This window comes from Mya arenaria, chromosome 12 (assembly GCF_026914265.1).
Source record: "Mya arenaria isolate MELC-2E11 chromosome 12, ASM2691426v1".
Taxonomy (NCBI): domain Eukaryota; kingdom Metazoa; phylum Mollusca; class Bivalvia; order Myida; family Myidae; genus Mya; species Mya arenaria.
In genome coordinates this window covers 43,653,164-43,677,175 of record NC_069133.1, presented here as the reverse complement: position 1 = coordinate 43,677,175, position 24,012 = coordinate 43,653,164, and the positions used below count along the sequence as shown (strand labels likewise).

The 24,012-nt window shown below is 30.7% G+C and overlaps 1 protein-coding gene across 8 annotated transcripts in view; it reads left to right on the top strand.

Annotated features, from left to right (window-relative positions):
* Positions 1-744: 744 nt before the first annotated feature.
* LOC128210356 (solute carrier family 23 member 2-like) overlaps positions 745-24,012 on the top strand; it is a 47,954-nt gene continuing 24,686 nt past the window's right edge. For 2 of the 8 annotated variants that reach the window (XM_052914662.1, XM_052914654.1), the window contains exon 1: positions 7,449-7,690. The gene's annotated coding sequence lies outside the window, so the exon portion shown is untranslated. Of the gene's footprint in view, positions 788-3,659; positions 3,763-7,448; positions 7,691-8,284; positions 8,411-11,810; positions 11,891-12,570; positions 12,589-21,080; positions 21,227-24,012 lie in introns of those variants that run through there. The other 6 variants (XM_052914658.1, XM_052914660.1, XM_052914656.1 and 3 more) reach the window with 6 other exon arrangements.

Here is a 24,012-nt window from a genome sequence, read left to right as displayed (position 1 = left end):
TGGGCAATTGGCTGAAAGCATAAGACTGTTGACAAAAGTGGCAGGTTTTTAACATTAACATTTGAAAGTTAATGTTTTATGGCTATAAGCGTTACTAACGCTTTAAGGAAAATTAAATATTTGGGATTTTACTTATCATTTGTGATCTGTTCTTTTATGAGTTATCTTAAATTGCTGAATTTAAGGTGTATTGAAGACAAAATCAGCTAAAAAAGTAAAAACAACAACAACAGTTAATCTGTGAGATTGCAACTTTAAGAAAACAAATGATGAATCAAACTGTTGCAATGTGTTAGTGAAACCTTAACTATGGAGGATTTTAGGTCAACAGTCGTCATCGTTAACCTCAATACGAACTTATACGGAGTCATTTCACACGTTGTTGTAAAGCAAAAATAGATAGCAGTATTTTTGCGTTTGTTTTTGTTGTTGTTTTGCTTAAGAAATAAACTGAATAACGTTTTGCATTTTGAACAAATGGTGAATACGCGAAATTCTCGTCATAACTAAAAGTTCTGTTGTAAAGTGTGCTATTAGACGTGAAACAGATGAGGTTAAATGCAGTGGTGTGATTTTGTTTTTGTAATTTAAGATTGTGATATTGTATATAATGATGAAAATAAATGCAAATAGTATGTAAATATGAGTTTAATACCAAATACAGCACTTCATTAGAATAGTGCATCCGTTAGATAGAAACAAACAACAGTTTATAAGGGAAGTGGGTTTGCTTGACTGTATTTCTGATAGATTTGTACGTTTTTTACCGGATTTAACGAGATCTCAGGTAAGAAAACATATTTCCTTATTGAAATTTAGATGACAACGTTAATAATTGAAACATTTATGAAATTATGTAAATATTGTAAAATCAATATAAATTAAGTTGTGATATATGATAATGACACAATAACTCCTACAGCATATCGAATTTAATGTTAGCGGTAGTTATAAAACATATATATAACCACTATTTTAATTCGATGAAACGCATATTGCTATGGAAATTTTACACTTGATCGCATCTATTTATATTCGAAAAGTGATGTTTTATGACTAAAAGCGTTATTTATGTTTGAAGGAAAATTTAATATTTTGCCCCTTGCCGAAAAAAATGAAATTTGTTAACTAATATGATTTCATTGAAGAAGTTGATGCCAAAATCAGCTGATTCTGAGTCCAAAAAGAAATAAAAAACTGTCGAAACGGCCAATCTGTGAGAGGGCAACTTTCAGAAAACAAATGATGAATGAATCAGTTGCAATGTATTTATGAAACTTCATATATGGATAATTTAAGGTCAGCAAGCGTCATCGTAACCTCATCATGAACTTATAAGGGTGTTATTTCACACGTTATTGTAAAGTAAAAATAGACAGCAGTATTTTTGCGTTTTGTTTTGTTTGTTTTCTTAAGAAATAAACTGCATTACGTTCTGCATTTTTAACAAAGGCTTAAATACGCTGGATTCTCATCAGTACTTAAAACTTAAAATATAAATTAATTTGTTAGTTGTGCTATAAGATAAGAACAGATTTGCGATTTTCTTTTTATGATTAAAGATTGTATTACATTACTTATGATATTGAAAATAAATGCAAATAGTATGTAAATGTGAGTTTAATGCTAAAAACAGCACATCTTTAGAATAATGCATCCGTGAGATAAAAACAACAGTAAATAATGGATAGGGATTTCCTATTTTTTTTCTCTGATAGATATTTACGTTTTTTACTGGATTTAACGAGATAGCAGGTATGGTGGCATATAACTGCCGTAAGGTAACCTGATATTGTTCACTTATTGTTTTGTGTTTAACACGAACATTATCTAGATAACCAGTTATTATGTGACTTATTAAGTGGGATTCGCAAACCATAACTAGTTAACCTGTTAATGTTGTACAGCCTAAAAAAGGTAACAGGTGGTAGTTCTTGGCACTTTCAAGCCTGTTTTCAGTCTTATGATATTTATCTTAACAAAAAGTAAAGTGAATATTTACTAGATAATTATCACAAAAGGTGTTAACACGAAACAGTTTGCGAACGTTTACAGGTTATCTTACGGCAGTTATATGTCACCATAATCAGGTAAGAAATTAACTTTGTTTCTTATTGAAATTCAGATTAAAACATTGATAATGAAACATATATGTAATTATGTAAATACTTCAGCATCAATCTTATTTGTGTTTATGAAAATGTCAGAATAACACCTACAACACATCAATTAACATGCTAGCGGTAGTTATATAATGTATATTTAATGTATGTTTATTCGATGAGATGCACATTGTTTAGGAAATTTCGCATCTATATATCGCTTAAGAACTGACAATATGCCTAGTTTCGACAGTAAAATACACTATCAATATCAGCATCCAGAAAGACTTAAACCTGAGACAAATGGGTTGTCAGTTAAGCCCAAATTTCTCGAAGCAATTATAGCAAGTCCCTTACAATATGATTAAGCTATGCTAAATTAAGCTACAATTTGTTATAATTTGTATTATGTTGGCATTCTTAATATTTTGAATAATAATGTTGTGTTTTTACATTGAGAACAAGGTGATTTTCATTCGATAATTTTGGAAGATTTGATCGATTTATCAACTCGTAAAATTATTTAAATATTTGTTGTATACGCCTAAAAGTGAATCGGACATACTTTTGATCTTGCCGCCAAAGGTAAAACATCGTAAATATTGTCACAAATCGTAGTTATATCTACCTAAATGAGTGTCAACCGTGGACAACAAAAGTTTCTCATGTAGCCTTAAAGGGCCACATTTTACAGGGTCAGATATTGAAAAAACAAGTTCTTGAAATGTGAAGAAAAATCTTGATTAAATGATAAAACATCACCAAATGTTTCAAATAAAACTCTTGTGTTTTTATTTATTTAAAACTGTGATAGAAAATGCTCTATTTTACGTTGGTAAAGAGGAGACATATTATTATTATTACTATTATTATTTATTATTATTATTATTATTATTATTATTATTATTATTATTATTATTATTATGTCAACTTCATTACACCGTCCTATATCGCCGAAAAAGGGTTCCTAACGCTGTTGAATAGTGATTGTTCAAATAAATATCTATCAGTTATTGTTTCGAGTATGTTGATGAAAGTAAGTACACGGACAAAATTTGGACACAGCTTTAAGTTTAATAGTTGCATGCACTAAATCTATTAGCGAGTCCCTTTACGAAAACAAATGATGAATCAAACTGTTGCAATGTGTTAATGAAACCTTATGTATGGGGGATTTTGGGTCAACAGTCGTCATCGTTAACCTCAATACTGACGTAAATGAGTACATTTCATATATTTACACGTTTTTGTAACGATTAACAACCATTTTACTTGGTATCCGAAGTATGTTTGCGTTTTTTTAAGAAATAAACCGATTTATGTTTTGCAATTTGAACAATGGATTGAATACACTTATTTCTCATCATTACTTATTTATATAAAGAATGTTGTAAAGTGTGATATAAGACGAGAAACAGATGAGGTTAAATACAGTGGTGTGTTTTTTCTTTTATAATCTAAGATTGTGATATTGCATATGATAATGAAAATAAATGCAAATAGTATGTAAATATGAGAAAGAAACAAACAACTAAATACATCACTTTATTAGAATAATGTATCCTCGAGGTCAAACAACAGTTTATAAGGGATATAGATTTGCTTTACCTTTCTTTCTGATAGAAATGTACGTTTTTTACTGGATTTAACGAGATATCAGGTAAGAAATCATCTGTGTTCCTTATTGAAATACAGATTGCTACATTGATAATTGAAACATATATATCATTATGTAAATATTGTTACATCAATCTTTATTAAGTTGTTTTATGAAAATGTCAGAATAGCTCCTACAAGATATCGAATATAATGTAAGCGATAGTTATATAACATATATAATCACTATTATGATTCCATTAAACGCATATTGGTGAGAAAATGTAACACTTGTTCGCTTCCATTAACCGTTTTCTACAATAAAATACACTATCAATATCAGCGTCGATTAGGACTTAAAGCATCTTTGTATTAAAACAAATAAAAAGGTAAATAAGACTATTGAAAATAGAAATAAAAATAGAACTGAAAGATCGATTATCACCGCAGTAAGAATGAATGTGTAAATCAAAGGAGTTTTCGTTGATCGAAACTGTTAAGCATTTACAATACTGTTGCACTGTATAATCAAACATTTAGTAAATAAAATAAAAACAACTATGGTCGCATTTTAAAGCACACAAATAGGCTGATGCAAATTATCTTAAGTTAAGTAAAAGCTATATGTCAAATAATGTATCCATTTGTTATTCAAAGTGATAAAGTTGTTTTTTATTGAGAACTAGGGGACTTTCAGTCGGAAATTTCGTGAGTTGAAATCGATTTATTTATCGTCAAATTATAAAATGCTATTTAAGCCTAAATGTGAAGCGGACATACTATTGATCTTGCTGCTAAAGGTAACCAGCGTAAATATTGTCACCAATGGTAGTTATATCTACCTAAATGTCTGAAAAAACAAGTGTCTACCAGTTATCTCATGCAAGTCGCGTGATCACGTTTTAGACCGTCATATATAGAAAACAATGTGAAATGTGAAGAAAAATCATGGTTCAATGATAAAACATCACCAAAGGTTCCAAATTCAGCTATTTTGTTAATATTTATCTAAAATGTGATAGCAAATGCTCTATTTACGGGAATATCGAGGACAATAATAATAATAATAATAATAATAATAATAATAATAATAATAATAATAATAATTATATTTATTATTATTATTATTATTATTATTATTATTATTATTATTATTATTATTATAGTTATTGTTATTATTATAGTTATTATTATAATAATAATAATAATAATAATTATTATTATTATTATTATTATTATTATTATTATTATTATTATGTCACCTTCATGACACCGAACTATTTCGCAGAAAAAGGGTTCCTAATGCTGTTGAATAGTGAGTTTTCAAATGAATATCTGTCAGTTATTGTTCCGAGTTGATGAAAGAAAGTTCACTAACAAAATTTGGACAACGTTCGAAATGTTGCCTGCATTTAATCTATGAGCGAGTCCCTTTAAGAAAACAAATGATGAATGAATCTATTGCAATGTATTTATGAAACCTTATATATTGAGGATTTTAGGTCATAAGTTGTCATCGTTAACCTCAATACTGACTAAAACGAGTCAATTTCATACATTTACACGTTTTTGTAACGTTAAACAACAAGTTTACTTGGTATCCGACGTTTTTATAAAAGAAATAAACCGAATTATGTTTTGCATTTTGAACAAAGGGTTGAATACGCTGAAATCTCATCATGACTTATAAATATAAGATATGATGTAAAGTGTGCTATAAGACGAGAAACAGATAAGGTTAAATGCAGTTGTGTGATTTTTTTTGGTATGATTTAAGATTTTGATATTGCATATGATAATGAAAATAAATGCAAATAGTATGTAAATATGATGTTAATACTAAAAAAACAGAACTTCATTCGAATAATGCATCACTGAAATCAAAATAAACAGTTTATTTGGGACGTGGATTTGCTTGACTGTTTTTCTGATAAATTCGTATGTTTTTTTACTGCATTTAACGAGTTATCAGGTAAAAAATCAACTTTATTCCTTATTGAAATTCAGATTACGACATTGATAATTAAAATATTTATGTAATTATGTAAATACTGTAAAATCAATCTAAATTAAGCTTTTTTATGTATATAAAATGACATAATAACTCCTATAACATATCGGATTTAATGTTAGTGGTAGTTATATAACACATACCCAATGTTTTAATTTCATTAAACCCATATTGCTATGACACCTTTACACTAGATCGCATCTATTTACAATCGAATTGAAGAAACACTTTAATTAAATGATAAAACATCACCAAAAGTTTCAAATAAAACTCTTGTTTTTTATTTATTTAAAAATGTGATAGCAAATGCTCCATTTTACGGTTGTAAATTTATTATTATTATTATTATTATTTTTATTATTATTATTATTATTATTATTGTAATTATGTCACCTTCATGACACCGTACTATTTTGCCGAAAAAGGGTTCCTAATGCTGTTGAATAGTGATTGTTCAAATGAATATCTGTCAGTTTTTGTTTCGAGTTTATGAAAGTAAGTACACTAGCCAAATTTAGACAACGTTCGAAACACACATGTTGCCTGCATTAAATCTATGAGCGAGTCCCTTTAAGAACACGAATGATGAATGAATCTATTGCAATGTATTTATGAAACCTTATATATTGAGGATTTTAGGTCATAAGTTGTTATCGTTGACCTCAATACTGACTTATATGAGTCGATTTCATACATTTACATGTTTTAGAAACTACAAGTTTACTTGGTATCCGAAGTATTTTGACGTATTTAGTAAATAAACCGATTTATGTTTTGCATTTCGAATAAAGGACTGAATACGCTAAATTCTCACCATTACTTATAAATATAAAGAATGTTGTAAAGTGTGCTATAAGATGAGAAACAGATGCGTTTAAATACAGTTGTGTGATTTTTCTTTTATAATTTAAGATTGTGATATTGCATATAATGATGAAAATAAATGCAAATAGTATGTAAATATGAGTTTAATACTAAATACAGCACTTCATTAGAATAATGTATCCGTGAGATAAAAACAAACAACATATTATAAGAAAAGTGGGTTTGCTTAACTGTATTTCTGATAGATTTGTACGTTTTTTACCGGATTTAACGAGATATCAAGTAAGAAAACATCTTTTATTATTGAAATTCAGATGAAAAACATTAATAATTGAAACATTTATGTAATTATGTAAACACTGTAACATCAATATAAATAAAGTTGTAATATATGATAATGACACAATAACTCCTACAACATATCGAATTTAATGTTACGAAAAGCGATGATTTATGACTAAAAGCGTTATTTATGCTTGAAGGAAAATTTAATATTTTGCCGCTTACCGAAAAAAATGAGATTTGTTCTATTATTAGTTATCTTATATGATTTAATTGAAGAGGTTGATGCCAAAATCAGCTGATTCTCAGTTCAAAAAAAAATGTCGAAACGGACAATCTGTGAGAGGGCAACATTAAGAAAACAAATGAAAAATGAATCAGTTTCAATGTGTTTATGAAACTTCATATTTGAAGAATATTAGGTCAGCAAGCGTCATCGGAAACCTCAAGATGAACTTATAAGGCGTTATTTCACACATTTTTGTAAGGTAAAAATAGACAGCAGTATTTTTACATTTGTTTTGTTTTGTTTTCTTAAAAAATAAACTGAATTACGTTCTGCATTTTGAACAAAGGGGGAATACGCTGCTCACCACAACTCATAAGTATTAGTGCTATAAGATGATCAACGGATGAGGTTAAAGAGAGTTGTGTGATTTTCGTTTTACAATATAAGATTGTGATATTGCATTGGATAAAGAAAATAAATGCAAATAGTATATAAATTTGAGTATAATACTAAATACAGCACTTCATTAGGAGAATGCATCCGCGAGATAAAAACAACCGTTTATTATGGATATGGATTTGCCTAACTTCATTTTTTTTTCCTAATAGATTTGTACGTTTATTACTGGATTTAACGAGATATCAGGTAAAAAATCATCTTTGTTCCTTCTTGATGTTCAGATTAAGACATTTATAATTGAAACATACATATAATTATGTAAATACTGTAACATCAATCTAAATCAAGTTGTTTTTATGAGATTATCATAATAACTCCTATAACATGTAGGATTTAATGTTAACAGTAGTTATATAACACATACCCAATGTTTTAATTTCATTAAACCCATATTGCTAAGGCAATTTTACACTTGATCGCATCTATCTACAATCGAAAATTGATGTCTTATGACTAAAAGCGTTACATATGCTTTAAAGATAATTGAATATTTTGCTGTTTACCAAAGAATTTGGATCTGTTCTTTTATGAGTTATCTTATATGACTTTATCGAAGAGAATGATGACAAAATCAGCTGATTCTGATACCAGTAATAAACAAAAAATATCTAAAGGGTCAATGTGTGAAAGAGCAGCTTTAAGAAATCAAATGATGAATGAATCTGTTGCAATGTGTTTATTAAACCTTAACTATGGAGCAATTAAGGTCAGAAGCGTAATCGTAAACCTCAACATGAAATTATAAGGAGGCATTTCACACGTTATTGTAAAGTAAAAATAGACAGCAGTATTTTTGCGTTTTGTTTTGTTTGTTTTCTTAAGAAATAAACTGCATTACGTTATGCATTTTGGACAAAGGCTTAAATACGCTGGATTCTCATCATTACTTAAAATATAAATTATGTTGTAAGTTGTGCTATAAGATAAGAACAGTTTTGCGATTTTCTTTTTATGATTAAAGAGTGTATATTGCATATGATATTGAAAATAAATGCAAATAGTATGTAAATATGAGTTTTATACTAAATACAGCACATCATTAGAATAATGCATCCGTGAGATAAAAACAACAGTTAATAATGGATATGGATTGCCTATTTTTTCTCTGATAGATATTTAAGTTTTTTACTGGATTTAACGAGATAGCAGATATGGGGGCATATTACTGCCGTAAGGTAGCCTGATAGTGTTCGCTTATTGTTTCGTGTTAAACACGAATCTTATCTAGATAACCAGTTATTATGTTACTTATTAAGTGGAATTCGCAAACCATACCTAGTTAACCTGTTAATATTGTACAGCCTAAAAAAGTAACAGGTGGCAGTTCTGGGCACTTTCAAGCCTGTTTTCAGTCTTATGATATTTATCTTACCAAAAAGTAAAGCGAATATTAACTAGATCATTATCGCAAAAATTAAGTGGTTAACACGAAACAATTCGCGAACGTTTACAGGTTATCTTACGGTAGATATATGTCACCATAATCAGGTAAGAAATTAACTTTGTTTCTTATTGAAATTCAGATTAAAACATTGATAATGAAACATATATATAACCATAATCAGGTAAGAAATTAACTTTGTTTCTTATTGAAATTCAGATTAAAACATTGATAATGTAACATATATGTAACTATGTAAATACTTCAGCATCTATCTTAATTAAAAATTTTTATGAAAATGTCAGCTTCAACACATCAATTAAAAAGTTAGCGGAAGTTATATAATGTATATTAAATATATGTTAATTCGATGAGACGCACATTGCAAAGGAAATATGGCATCTAAATATCGCTTTATTTGCCTAGTTTCGACAGTAAAATACACTATCAATATCAGCATCCAGAAAGACTTAAACCTGAGATAAATGGGTTGTCAGTTAAGCCCAAATTTCTCGAAGCAATTATAGCAAGTCCCTTACAATATGATTAAACTATGCCAAATAAAGCTACAATTTGTTATAATTTGTATTATTTTGGCATTTTTAATATTTAGAGTGATAATGTTGTGTGTTTTTTCATTAAGAACAAGGTGATTTTCAGTCGATACTTTCGGAAGATTTGATCGATTTGTAGGACATACTTTTGATATTGCCGCCAAGGGTAACCGTCGTAAATATTGTCACAAATCTTAGTTATATCTACCTAAACGTCGGAAAATATAAGTGTCTACCAGTTTTCTCATGCAGCCTTAAAGTCGCGTGATCACGTTTTAGACCATCAGATATAGAAAACAATAAGTTCGTAAAATGGGAAGAAAAATCTTGATTCAATGATAAAACATCACCTAAGATTACAAATTAAGCTATTTTGTTAATATTTATCTAAAATGTGATAGCAAATGCTCTATTTACGGGAGTATCGAGGATAATTATGATTATTATTATTATTATTATTATTATTATTATTATTATTATAGTTATGTCACCTTCATGACACCGTTCTATTTCCCCGAAAAAGGGTTCCTAATGCTGTTGAAAAGTGAGTGTTCAAATGAATATCTGTCAGTTATTGTTTCGAGTTTATGAAAGTAAGTTCACAAATAAATTTTGGACACATTTTGAAACAAAAATGTTGCCTGCATTAAATCTATGAGCGAGTCATTTTAAGAAAACAAATGATGAATGAATCTGTTGCAATGTATTCATGAAACCTTATCTATGGTGGATTTTAGGTCAGCAGTCGTTCACGTAAACCTTAATATTGACTTAAACGAGTCAATTTCATACATTTACACGTTCTTTCAAGGCGGTACCTAACAATTCTTGATAAACATACCAATTATATATATATATATATATATATATATATATATATATATATATATATATATATATATATATATAGTATTTATGCACTGTGCTGTTTGTAGAGTTGTGTGCTGTTCTATGTTTCTTATTTGTGAATTTGTGTTCTATGTCTTTGGCGTTGCCCATTGCCACTAAACCGGGTTTATGTTTAAACTTTTTGCTACTGAGCATGTTTCTGTAGCTTGCATATATACTGGTAACGATAAACAACAAGTTTTCTTGGTATCCGAAGTATGTTTACGTTTTTTAAGAAATAAACCGATTTATGCAATGCAATTTAAACAAAGGATTGAATAGACTTATTTCTCATCAGTACTTATAAACATAATTATGTTGTAAAGTGTGCTATAGGACGAGAAACAGGTGAGGTTAAATACAAGTTGCATGATTTTCTTTATATGATTTAAGATTGTGATATTGCATATGATAATATAAATAAATAAATGCAAATAGTATGTAAATATGAGTAAAAATACTAAATACATCACTTCATTAGGATAATGCATCCGTGAGTTAAACACAACAACAACAGTATATAAGCAGGGGCGTACCTAGGCATACTCCAGTACGCCCAGGCGTACAAATGTATTAAGGTTCCCGCAAAATGGCCAGTAAAAAGTCCCACGTCAGGGGATATCGATCCCGCTCCAACCCCATATATCATATTGGGACCACAATATAGAAATAACTTTACTTTTTTTTCACCGCTCTCAAGTGTTCGGGTGTACATTTCAAAATGCTTCAGGTACACCGCTGCTTAATAAGGGATGTGGATTTGCTTGACTGCATGTTTTTCTGATAAATTTGTGTGTGTTTTTTAAACTTTATTTAACGAGATATCAGGTAAAAACTCAAATTCGTTTCTTTTTGATATTAAGATCAAACATGGATAATTGAAACATCTATGTAATTACGTAACTACTGTAACATCAATCTAAATGAAGTTGTTATATATGAAAATGACACAATAACTTATACAGCATATCGATTTTAATGTTAGCAGTAGTTATACAACATATATAAACACATATTTAATTCAATAAAACGCATATTGCCAAGTAAATTTTACACTACTTCGCAACTACTTACATTCGAAAATTGATGTCTTATGGCTAAAAGCGTTACTTATGCCTGAAGGAAAATTGAACATTTTGCAGTTTACCAAAGAATTGAGATTTGTTCTATTATAAGTTATGTTATATTGACCTAATTGAAGAGATTGATGCCAAGTCAGCTGATTCTGAGTCCAAAATAAACCAAAAATGCCGGAACAGTCAATCTGTCAGAGAGCAGCTTTAGGAAAACAAATGATGAATCAATCTGTTGCAATGTGATAATGATATATGAAGGATTTTAGGTCAGCAAGCGTCATCGTAAACCGCAATATGAACTTAAAAGGAGTCATTTCTCACTTTTTTGTAAAGTAAAAATATACAGCAGTATTTTTAAGCTTTTATTTGTTTTGTTTTCTTCAGACATATAGTGAACTACGTTCTGTATTTTGAACAATATGATGTGGATTTCCTTAACTGCATGTTTTTTTCTGAATGATTTGTGTTTTTGACTGGATTAAACGAGGTAATAAATCAACTTTGTTTCTTATTGAAATTAAGAAAACGACATTGATGTTTTAAAACATTTATATAATTATGTTAATATTGCAACATCAATCTAAATTCGCAATGATTTTCGTTGATCGAAGTTCTTATATTTACAAAAGTGTCATGCACCGTATAATAAAACATCTGGGAAATAAGAAACAACTGCTGTCGTATTATAATAAGCCACGCACAATAGGTTAATGCAAATGATTTTACTAAAGAAAATGCTTTAAAACACATACTCTAACCCTGTGTTATTTAAAGAGACAAAGTTGTTTTTCATTGAGAACAAGGTGATTTTCAGTCGATAATTTCGGAAGATTAAATCGAATTACTAGCTCGTTAAATTATTGAAATATTTGTTTTATACACCATAAGGTGAATCGGACATACTTTTGATCTTGCCGCCAAAGGTAAAACAGCGTAAATATTGTCACTAATCGTAGTTTTATCTACCTAAATGTCGGAAGAAATAAGTGTCAACCGTGGAAAACAAAAGTGTCTCATGTAGCCTTAAAGGGGCTCGGTCACATTTTACAGGGTCAGATATTGAAAAAACAAGTTCGTGAAATGTGAAAAAAATGATAAAACATCACCAAAGGTTTCAAATAAAACTCTTGTGTTTTTATTAATTCAAAAATGTGACGGAAAATGCTCTATTTTACTGTGGTAAAGGTATTATTAATATTAATATTATTATTATTTTTATTATTATTTATATTATTATTATTATCATTATTATTATTATTATTATTATTATTATTATTATTATTAGTAGTAGTAGTAGTAGTAGTAGTACTATTATTATTACTAGTTCAACTTCATGCCACCATACTATTACGGCGATAAAGGGTTTGAAATGCTGTTGAAAATTGAGCGTTCAAATGAATATCTGTCAGTTATTGTTTCGAGTTTATGAAAGAAAGTTCACTAACAAAATTTGGACACAGTTTGAAACAAAATGTTGCCTGCATTAAATCTATGAGCGAGTCCCTTTAAGAACACAAATGATGAATGAATCTGTTGCAATGTATTTATGAAACCTTATATAAAGAGGATTTTAGGTCATAAGTTGTCATCGTTAACCTCAATACTGACTAGAACGAGTCAATCCATACATTTACACGTTTCTGTAACGATAAACAACAAGTTTACTTGGTATCCGACGTTTTTATGAAAGAAATAAACCGAATTATGTTTTGCATTTTGAACAAAGGGTTCAATACGCTGAAATCTCTTCATGACTTATAAATATCAGATATGATGTAAAGTATGCTATAAGACGAGAAACAGTGGTGTGATTTTCTTTGTATGATTTAAGATTGTGATGTTGCATATGACAATGAAAATAAATGCAAATAGTATGTAAATATGAGTTTAATACTAAAAAACAGAACTTCAGTCGAATAATGCATCATTGAAATCAAAATAAAACGTTTATTAGGGACGTGGATTTGCTTGACTGTTTTTCTGATAAATTCGTATGTTGTTTACTTCATTTAACGAGATATCAGGTAAAAAATCAACTTTGTTCCTTATTGAAATTTAGATTACGACATTGATAATTGAAATATTTATGTAATAATGTAGAAACTGTAAAATCAATCTAAATTAAGTTTGTTTATATATGAAAATGTCATAATAACTCCTATAAAATATCGGATTTAATGTAAGCAGTAGTTATATAACACATACCAAATGTTTTAATTTCATTAAACCCATATTGCTATGACACCTTTATACTAGATCGCATCTATTTACAATCGAAGAAAATTGAAGAAAAACTTTAATTAAATGATAAAACATCACCAAAAGTTTCAAATAAAACTCTTGTTTTTTATTTATTCAAACATGTGATAGCAAAATTAATGCTCTATTTTACGGTTGTAAATTTATTATTATTATTATTATTATTATTATTATTATTATTATTATTATTATTGTAGTTATGTCACCTTCATGACACTGTTCTATTTCCCCGAAAAAGGGTTCCTAATGCTGTTGAAAAGTGACTGTTCAAATGAATATCTGTCAGTTATTGTTTCGGGTTTATGAAAGTAAGCACACTAACAAAATTTGGACACAGTTTTAAACAAAATGTTGCCTGCATTAAATCTATTAGCGAGTCCCTTTAAGAACACAAATGATGAATGAATCTGTTGCAATGTATTTATGAAACCTTATATATGGAGGAATTTAGGTCAGCGGTCGTCATCTTTAACCACAATACTGACTTATATAAGTCGATTTCATACATTTACATGTTTTTGTAACTATAAACAACAAGTTTTCTTGATATCCGAAGTACGTTTACGTTTTTTTAAGAAATAAACCGATTTATGTTTTGCATTTTGAATAAAGGGTTGAATATGCTGAATTCTCATCATTACGTATAAATATAAAGAATGTTGTAAAGTGTGCTATAAGATGAAAAACTGATAAGTTTAAATACAGTTGTGTGATTGTATTGTTATAATCTAAGATCGTGATATTGCATATAATGATGACAATAAATGGAAATAGTATGTAAATATGAGTTAAATACTAAACACTGCACTTCATTAGAATGATGCATCCGTTAGACAAAAAACGAAAACAGTTTATAAGGGAAGTGGGCTTGCTTAACTGTATTTTTGATAGATGTGTACGTTTTTTACCAGATCTAACGAGATATCAGGTAAGAAAACATTTTTTTATTGAAATTCAGATTACGACATTGATAAGTGAAACATATATGCAATTATGTAAATACTGTAACATCAATCTAAATAAAGTTGTTTAATTTTTATAAAAATGTCAAAATAACTCCTGCAACTTATCGAATATGATGGTAGCGGTAGTTATATAACATTATTATTTAATCAACATTTTGATTTCATTAAACGTTTTTATTTTGCTTGTACGCAAGTTCCTTTTTGTCTTTGAAATGAGTTCTAAATACGGATTGAGACAAACAAATTATGCCCCCGATCCCCCACCCCTTCAAAGAAAACGCGGTATATTGCTTTGCACTTGTTGGTCGGGCGGTCGGTCGAACCATTCGCCAGAAGAACAAAGCTTGTACTATTAAACTGGACATTTCCTGCACCTACGGTCATCAAATTTTACATGAAGGTTGGGTCTAACAAGTAGATGACCCCTATTGATTTTAGGGGTCATCAGGTCAAAGGTTAATGTCACAGTGACATTGGATGTTAAAAATATCGTTGGTGTGATAACTAGACAATGCTTGCATCCATGGCCCTCAATCTTGACGTGGAGGTTGGGCTTGAACAGTAGATGACGCCTATTCATTTTTGTGGTCATCGGGTCATGGGTCAAGGTCACTTTGGACCAAAGCTTGAGTGGTGATATCTCGACAATTCAAGGACCTATGGTAATAAAACTTGACACGAAGGCTGGTCCTGACCATGAGATGACCCCTATTGATTTTCGAGGTCGTCGGGTCAAAGTGACTTTTAACGCGAAAAGGTTTTCAAAGCTTGTCTGAGTGATTACTCGACAATGTCTGCACCCATTGTTCTCAAACTTTAATGAGAGGTTGGGCCTGACAAGTAAATGACCCCGATTGATTTTAGGGGTCATCGGTCAAAGGTCAAGATCACAGTGGACCAAATATTGTCGGAGTGATTACTCAACTTCCTCGACTTATGGTCATCAAACTTGACATGAAGGTTGAACCTGACCAGTAGATGAACCCTCTGGATTTTACGGGTCATCGGGTCAAAGTTTAAGGTCACAGTGACCTCTAACGCGAAAAGGTTGTCAACCCTTGTTCGAGTGGTAACTCGACAATTTTCTGCACGCATGGCCCACAAACTTGACCGGGTGATTTTAAGGGTTATCGGTACAAAGGTCAAGGTCACAGTAAACCAGTGTTTGTTCGAGTCATAACTCAGTAATGTCTGAGCCTATGGTCATCAAACGTTACATGAAAGTTGGGCCTAATCAGTTGATGAACCTTTTGATTTAAGAGGTCATCGGGACAAAGGTAAAAGTCTAAGTGACCTTTAACACGAAAAAATGTCAAAGCTTTTCCGAGTCATAACGCAACGATGTCGACACATATGGTCATCAAATTTGACATGGTGTCTTGGCAGTAGATGACCCCTTTTAAATTTAGAGGTCATCAGGTCATAGGTCAACGTCACAGTGACCTTGAATGCGAAAAGATTGTCAGAGAGATAACTTAACAACGCCTGCACCCATGGCCCTCAGCTTTGACATTTCGGTTGGGGTGACTAGTAGATTACCCCCATTGATTTTGAGGTCATAAAGTCAAAGGTCAAGGACACAAATCATATCGATCATTAACATTTACGTCATATTTACTGATTTGCTGCCCTCACAATTTAGATGCTCATAATCTTAAAACTGCCTCTAAGGTATCCAATAAAAATGACAAATCAGCTGTCATTTCAGTCCATGCATCTTTCATTCAATTGACCAAATATTTCTGACAACATGGCGCCTAAAGGAAAATAACGTTTGACAAGTTTCTTGTTTAACAATAGTGAAACTCGAGATACCTTTTTAACAGATGTGAAATTCAATGTCCAAATAAACGCTATATTTAAAATAATTTGCTTATCTTTATGCAAAGCCTGCATCACGATTAAGCCTCTTGGACGGTATAGGGGAGACATGTAAACACGTAAGTAGACTTAATTCATGCCATTGAACTCGTTTTAAATCGAATGATATTTATAAAAAAACTTCTTCTGGTTAACTTTCGTCCGTATTCCGAGTCATAAACTATTAATTAATTGTAGTGTAATCTGTATTATGAAGTTGAAATTCATTCGCAGTGAAGTTTGTTATTGCTAAATTATTTATTATTTCTATAAGATAAGTCCTTAGGTTTAATTGCTAAATTAAAATTACTACGCGTAGTTAAATGTAAAACAATATGACATCGTTAACCGTCCAAATAGGGCAAAGCACCCCATCTCGGAAGTGCCTACTCATTGTTACACGCCTTATCTCGTACAATTGGCTTATTTCCTTATTTATATGTTTTGAGGTTGAATGGTTTGTGATTTTGAAAATATGCTGAAAATTGCTAGATCTACTTGATCTACTTTTTGTTTACAATTTTACCGCATTGTTTGTACACCTTCATCGAATTTGGTCACTTAATCGAATACACAGTGGTTACTTTTTTCCAACACTGCTAAATGTTTAGTTAACATGTGGAGTTTTCTCTCCATATATGGTGTTGGGGTCGTAAAGCACAAGCAATCAGTGTAATTTCGCGTGCAAATTGGTCAATTGACTATGGAATATAAAGAAACTTTATTAAGTAGTCTGTAACCTACACATCCGAGGTTGCATTCGATGGAAGATGGCCGAGGTTTTCCGATTTTAAACAGAAATGAAAATGGAGAGGAAAGCGTTCACTATGTCGGTTTATTGCTAGGTCAAAAGCGATAGCCACAAAAGTCAGGATAAATAGTTTTTGTTAAATGATGGAATGGGAGTCGTATTTTTTAATTTGTGCTCTTAGTTTAACAAATATATCAGCCTACTTCCTCGTGTGTTATTGCTACAGGGACTCAGTGACGAGTGATAGCCTCGATATATAGAGGATATTGGCTTGATTCAGTGTAAGATCGTAATATATTTTTCACCAAGTGAGTTCCAAAAGCCATATTCAACAAGTGGCGTGTTGATCACGAGGTAAAATATATCGCGATCTTACACTAAAACAAGCATCTTTTATTCATTTATTTTCATGTATGCCTAAATAATATAATTTGACGTTTCGCATTATATAAGAAACAATAACAAATACGACGCTACATTACCGGTCTGGTCATTACAATATTTTTTCAAGAAATCAAACATTGTTGTGGCGTTCAGCCCTTTAATCTGTTCGGTGTACTCCTATTATTTTATGAGTGGAAATAAATAGGTTTATTTAGAGTAATGTTTAAAAAAACACACAAAAAAACATCATATAAATAATTGCCATGCCACATCCGTTAGTTGAAGGTCTTCAATATTAACTACATACTCTGTAACCTTGTTTTTTGCCTAGTTTGATCTATATTATCTCTTCCTTTTCCGTCTGAAATGAGTGGTAAGTCTTTATAAGTTCCTGTTTGTTCTAGCTTTATTTACTAGTTGGTTTCCTGTAATAATTAAAATGATTTGCCCAATCATTTGGTATTACCTAATATAATTATTTTCTCAAACGTTAATAGGTAACAAATATATGGCCAGATAAAACGAATAAAACAAATTTAACCTGAAGTAATAGCAAAACTGCTTTACTTTAAAGTATAACCTTAACAGTTGAACCCTCGATTTCAAAACAAAGAGTTTGATGGTTAATTTAAGCTCATCAATTCAACGTTAATATATTTCATGATAAAATAAGAAAGAAATATATTGCCACTCAAAGCATGTGTTTTAGAGAATAAAAACAAAACACAATACAAATAAATGATCTACATACAGCATAATGTAAGGTACTTATATGGTGATTAACACACATACATATATTCACACAATAAGGAACTAGAAATGTGTGCTCATTTTTGTATTAAAACAAATTAAAAAAGGAAATACGAATACTGAAACAAAACGCGTTCTATCATGCATAATGATTTAAAAATAGAACTGAGAGATCGATGAATAGCGCGGTCAAAATAAAGTTGTAAATCAGAGAAAGGGCGCAATGGTTTTCGTTGATCGAAGCTGTTACATTTACAATATTGTTATGTACCGTTTAATCAAACATCTGGGAAATAAGAAAGAAACACATATAAGGCACACAAAATAGGTTGACGCAAATTATCTTAACTGAAGTGAAGATAAAGGTCAAATCACGCACTCTTACACTTATTGAAAGTGATCAAGTTATTTTCATTGAGTACAAGGTGACTTTCTGTCGATAATTTCGGAAGATTTAATCTATTTATTAACTCGTAAAATTATTTAAATATGTGTTATATACACCATAAAAGTTAATTTACAGATCATTGATCTTGCCGGCAAATCCACCGAAATGTCGGAAAACATCAGTGTCAGCCGAGTGAAACAAAAGCTGACGCACGTAGCCTTAAAGTTCACGTTTTTGAGCATCAGATATCGAAAATAAATTCGTGTAATGTGAAGAAAAGATTTGATTTAATGATAAACCATCACCACAGGTTCCATTAAATGAAGCTATTGTGTTAATATCTATTTGAAAATGTGACAATAAATGCACGAATTTGCCGAAAAGGGAAACTATCGCTGTCGAACATTATCTATTTTAAATGAGTGCCTGCAATTTGTAGGTGAAAGTTAGAAAATACTTTAATTTGATGTATGCATTTTTGCGCTGGACAATGACAATAGAGGAATTTTTTTAAATTATGTTTGCATTTTTTTGTAGATCGATTATGACGAATGCACCAACACTAGTTTCATAGAGTATATTTTCAACCAAGGATTATTTGATAAACAAGTATCAGTAGTAAAAGGTATCATAAACTTATTGATCTTAAGCTCACTTTTCTGTAGAACGAACATATTGAACTCTAAAATATACTTGAACAATTGTGAAAACAAAATGTTCCAGCAACGAGCTTCTTCATAGCTGCACTCTCACGGGTTTACAAATTTTTGTTTTGTCTTGGAATGAGCTCATCTTTGAGCATATGGCTGAAAACATAGGGCTGTTGTCTATGGAAAACTTTGTTAACTATAGCAAAATGTGGAAGTTAGATATAAATGTAGATAAAACAAAGATAATAGTATTTGGTGATAGAGCTAGAAGGGATAGAAATATTACAGTGTTAGGTCAAAGGTTTGAAGTTGTAGTAACTTTTGAATACCTTGGTGTTATATTTTCAAAGAAAAGAAAATTTGCAAATGCCAAAAAAACATGTTGTTGATCAAGCGAGAAAAGCTTTATTTAGTCTGTATGTTAAACTAAGAAATTTAGATTTACCAATTGATTGCCAATTGATTTTTTTTGATAATACTGTTGCACCAATTTTGTTTTATGGTTGTGAAGTTTGGGGATTCGGAGACCTAAGCACACTTAAAAGAATACAAACTCATTGTATGAAGCATATTTTAAAGGTAAAGAAAGTAATAAAGTATTGTTATTAAGAAACGGATTATAGGATTCTGGTATAAACTTACTCACACTAACTACAATTTATAGTCGATATTGTATTAACTACTTTCTAATGAGTCAATGGCATGATCCGTTGTTAGACAATGTTAAGAATATTTTTGATGATTGTTGACTTAGTTTTATATGACAAAACCCGTACAAGAAATGTAGAAATGTACATATTGATGTTCTTCTGCACAACATATTTATGTAATATAAAACTGAATAAAAAAAACAGTACTTTGACGGTACAAAGGAATATTTGTTAAATCTTGTTGAAAATTTGCTAAATGATCAATACAAGCAGTCTTGGAATAGTACTGTAAATGAGTTTCCAAAGTGTAACAATTATAGGATTTACAAAACGGAGCATAAGTTTGAAGATTTTTATAGTTCAATTCCAGAAATGTTTATCCAACCGCTCATAAATTTCAGACTTTGCAATAATTATTTGCCCGTTGAGACGGATCGCTGGCATGGTATTCAAAGAAATGACCGAAAATGTACTTTATGTAACTTAAATGACATTGGCGATGAATATCTTTATATACTTAAATGCACCCACTTTGCCAAAGAAAGAAGGAAATATTTGCCAGCTATTCATAGAAATTATGTCAATAGTATACCCTTCCAAATGATAATGTGAGAGAATGATTGTGAAAGCTAATACTGTAGCTTTAAGAAAACAAATGATGAATCAAACCTTTGCAATGTGTTTATGAAACCTTATGTATGGAGTATTTGAGGTCAACAGTCGTCATCGTCAACCTCAATACGAACTTATAAGGAGTCATTTCACACGTTGTTGTAAAATAAAAGTAGACAGCAGTATATTTACATGTTGTTTTGTTGTTGTTTTTCTAAAGAAACAAACTGAATTACGCTATGCATTTTGAACAAAGAGTTGGATACACTAAATTCTCATCATAACTTCAAAATATTAGTTATGTTGTCGGTGGTGTTATAAGATCAGAAAGAGTGGAGGTTGAATACAGTTTTGTGAGATTGTGATATTGCATATGATAATGAAAATAAATGCAAATAGTATGTAAATACTGATTAGACACTAAAAACATCACTTCATTAGGATAGTTCATCACTGAAATAAAAACAACAACAGTATATAAGGGATATGGATTTGCTTGACTTCATGTTTTTTATAGATATGTACGTTTATTACTGGATTTAACGAGACATCAGGTAAGAAATCAACTTTGCTCCTTCTTTTTTTTCTCTTTTCCTTCTTTTTTGCCATGTATTATTGTGACCATAATATTTATTATTTGACATATCATGTTTTGTCAAGAAACTGTTATTTACATGTTTACGACAATAAACAACTCTGTCTATCTGTCTGTCTGTCTGTCTGTCTTATTAAAATTCAGATTAAGACATTGATAATTGAATCATATATGTAATTATGTAAATACTGTAACATCAATCTTAATTAAGGTTTTTTTATATGAAAATGACAGTCTGAGAATACTTCATACAACATATCGACTTTTATGTTAGAGGTTGTTATATAACATATACAGCACATAATATAATTCGAGGAGGCGAATATTGCTCAGAAAATTTTACTAAATATCGCATCTATTAACCGTTTTCTAACAATATTCCTAGAGTCGATAATAATACACTATCAATTTCAGCATTCAATAGGACTTAGACCGTTTAGCCATATTTGTTTTTAAATTTTGTTTTAGTGATATAATACTGCTGAAAAAAGGATCGGATCGCATATTAAAACTTTGGATCTGATATTTTGCCAAGATTGGTTTATTCGAAGATAAAAAAGTTGTTAAACCAGTCAATCTGTGAGATTTCAGCTTTAAATCATATACCAATGGGTTTATATGTTAGGCCCTAATTCATCCAAGCAACTACACGACGTCCCCTATCCTAGGATTAAGCTATGCTAATTTTGTTTCCTTTTGTTTTAATTTGAATTATTTTGGCTTTCTTAAGACCTCTCAAACTTATCAAGTACTTATCACAATAAGCTAATTTTTATTTAATAATATAACGATAAAGTAAGAATTAAGGCTTAATGAAATAAGAAACTTTTAACGCTGAAGAAATTTCCAGACATTATGGCCGAAAGCTCGTACAGCTATATTCCACAGAATTTGCAAAAATACGATAAACATACCTAGTAGAATTGTCAACACTGCATGTATATATTCCATACCCCATCTTTATACCATACTCCATGTATATACCATACTCCTATGCCAGAGGACCCATAAAATAAGTTTTAAAGCATTGTTTTCAAACGAATGTTTTCTTAGAGCTGCATACTTACAGATTGACCATTTTGACAACTTTGTTTTTAGTTTTTGTCATTAATGAGCCATTGTTTGCGTAAATGTCTGAGAACCAGTGATATAAGACCGCTGACAAAGGATCAGATCGCAGTTTTTCATATTACGTTCGAAAATGTATGTGTTTTGCAAAACAATTTCCTAAGCGTTAGTATGGCTTTAAGCCACAACACTTCATTGTTCGAACATTGAACACTGCGATCTGATATTTTGCCTCCAGTCTTATATCACTTTCTAGATGTTTACGCAAAGATGAATTCATTTCGAGACAAAACTTTTTTAATTTTATTTCAAAACGTTCAATCTGTGAGAGTGCATCTATAAAATATGACATATTGTTGATTTATGTTCCCAATTTGTCTGTGAAATGTGTTCTAAGGAACAAGAGAAGAAGGGTTAAATTGCTTTGCACAGGTTGGTCGGCCGGTCGGTCTGTCAGTAGACCAAAGCTTGTCCGAGTGATAACTCGACAATTCCTGTACCTATAGTCATCAAACTATTTTAGGAGTCATCTGGTCAAAGCTCATAGTCACAGAGACCTTTAACGCGAAATGTTATAAAAACTAAGTGATAACTATGACTGCACCCATGGTGATGTTAGACCTGACCAGCAGATGACCCCTTTTGAATTAACGGTCATCGGATCAAAGATCATGGTCACAGTGACCTTCAATGCGAAAGGGTTTTCCGAGTGATAACTCGAGTGATAACTCGACCATGCATGCACACATGACCCATGACTCCGAGGTTTGGTCTAACCAGTAGATGACCACTATTGAATTTCGGGGTCATCAGGTCAAGGCCACAGTGACCTTGAACGCAAAAAGCTTGTCCGTGTTATAACTTGGGAATGACTGGAACCATGGCCATCAAATTTGACATTTAGGTTAGGTGAGTCGAAGTTCAAGGTCACAACTCATATTGGTCATTAAAATTTACGTCATATTTACTTATTCTCTGTTGCTAAGAGGATACATAGATATATGCAAGATATATGCAAATAACAGTTATCATCTGAACATGATTAAAAACTGTACCTATTATCCTCACATTTTGAATAGAAATAATCTTTTAACTGGTTCAGAGGCATCCAATGTCAATGACAACTTAGCTGTCATTTCGGTCCATGCATATTTCATTCAATTGTCCAAATATTCCTGACCACTTGGCGCTCAAGAAGGGCAAAATGTTCGACAAATCTCTTGTTTAACAAAAGTGAAACTCGAGATTTTTAACATATGTGAAATTCAATGTCCAAATAAACGCCATATCTAACATTAATTGCTTATCTTTATACAAAACCTGCAGCACGATTTAGCCTCTTAAACGATATAATGGGGACATGTAAACTCGTAAGTTGACACAATTCATGCAATTGAACTCTTTTTAAATCGATATAATTTTTTATATGCATAAAAAACTTCATGTAATTTGTGGTTTACATTTCCTCTGTATTCCGAGTCATAAACTATTAATTAATTGTAGTGTAATCTGTATAATTAAGTTGAAATTCATTCGCAGTGCAGTTTGTTATCACTAAATTATTTATTATTCCTATAAGATAAGTCCTTAGGTTTAATTGCTAAATTAAAATTACTACGCGTAGTTAAATGTAAAACAATATGACATCGTTAACCGTCCAAACAGGGCAAATCACAC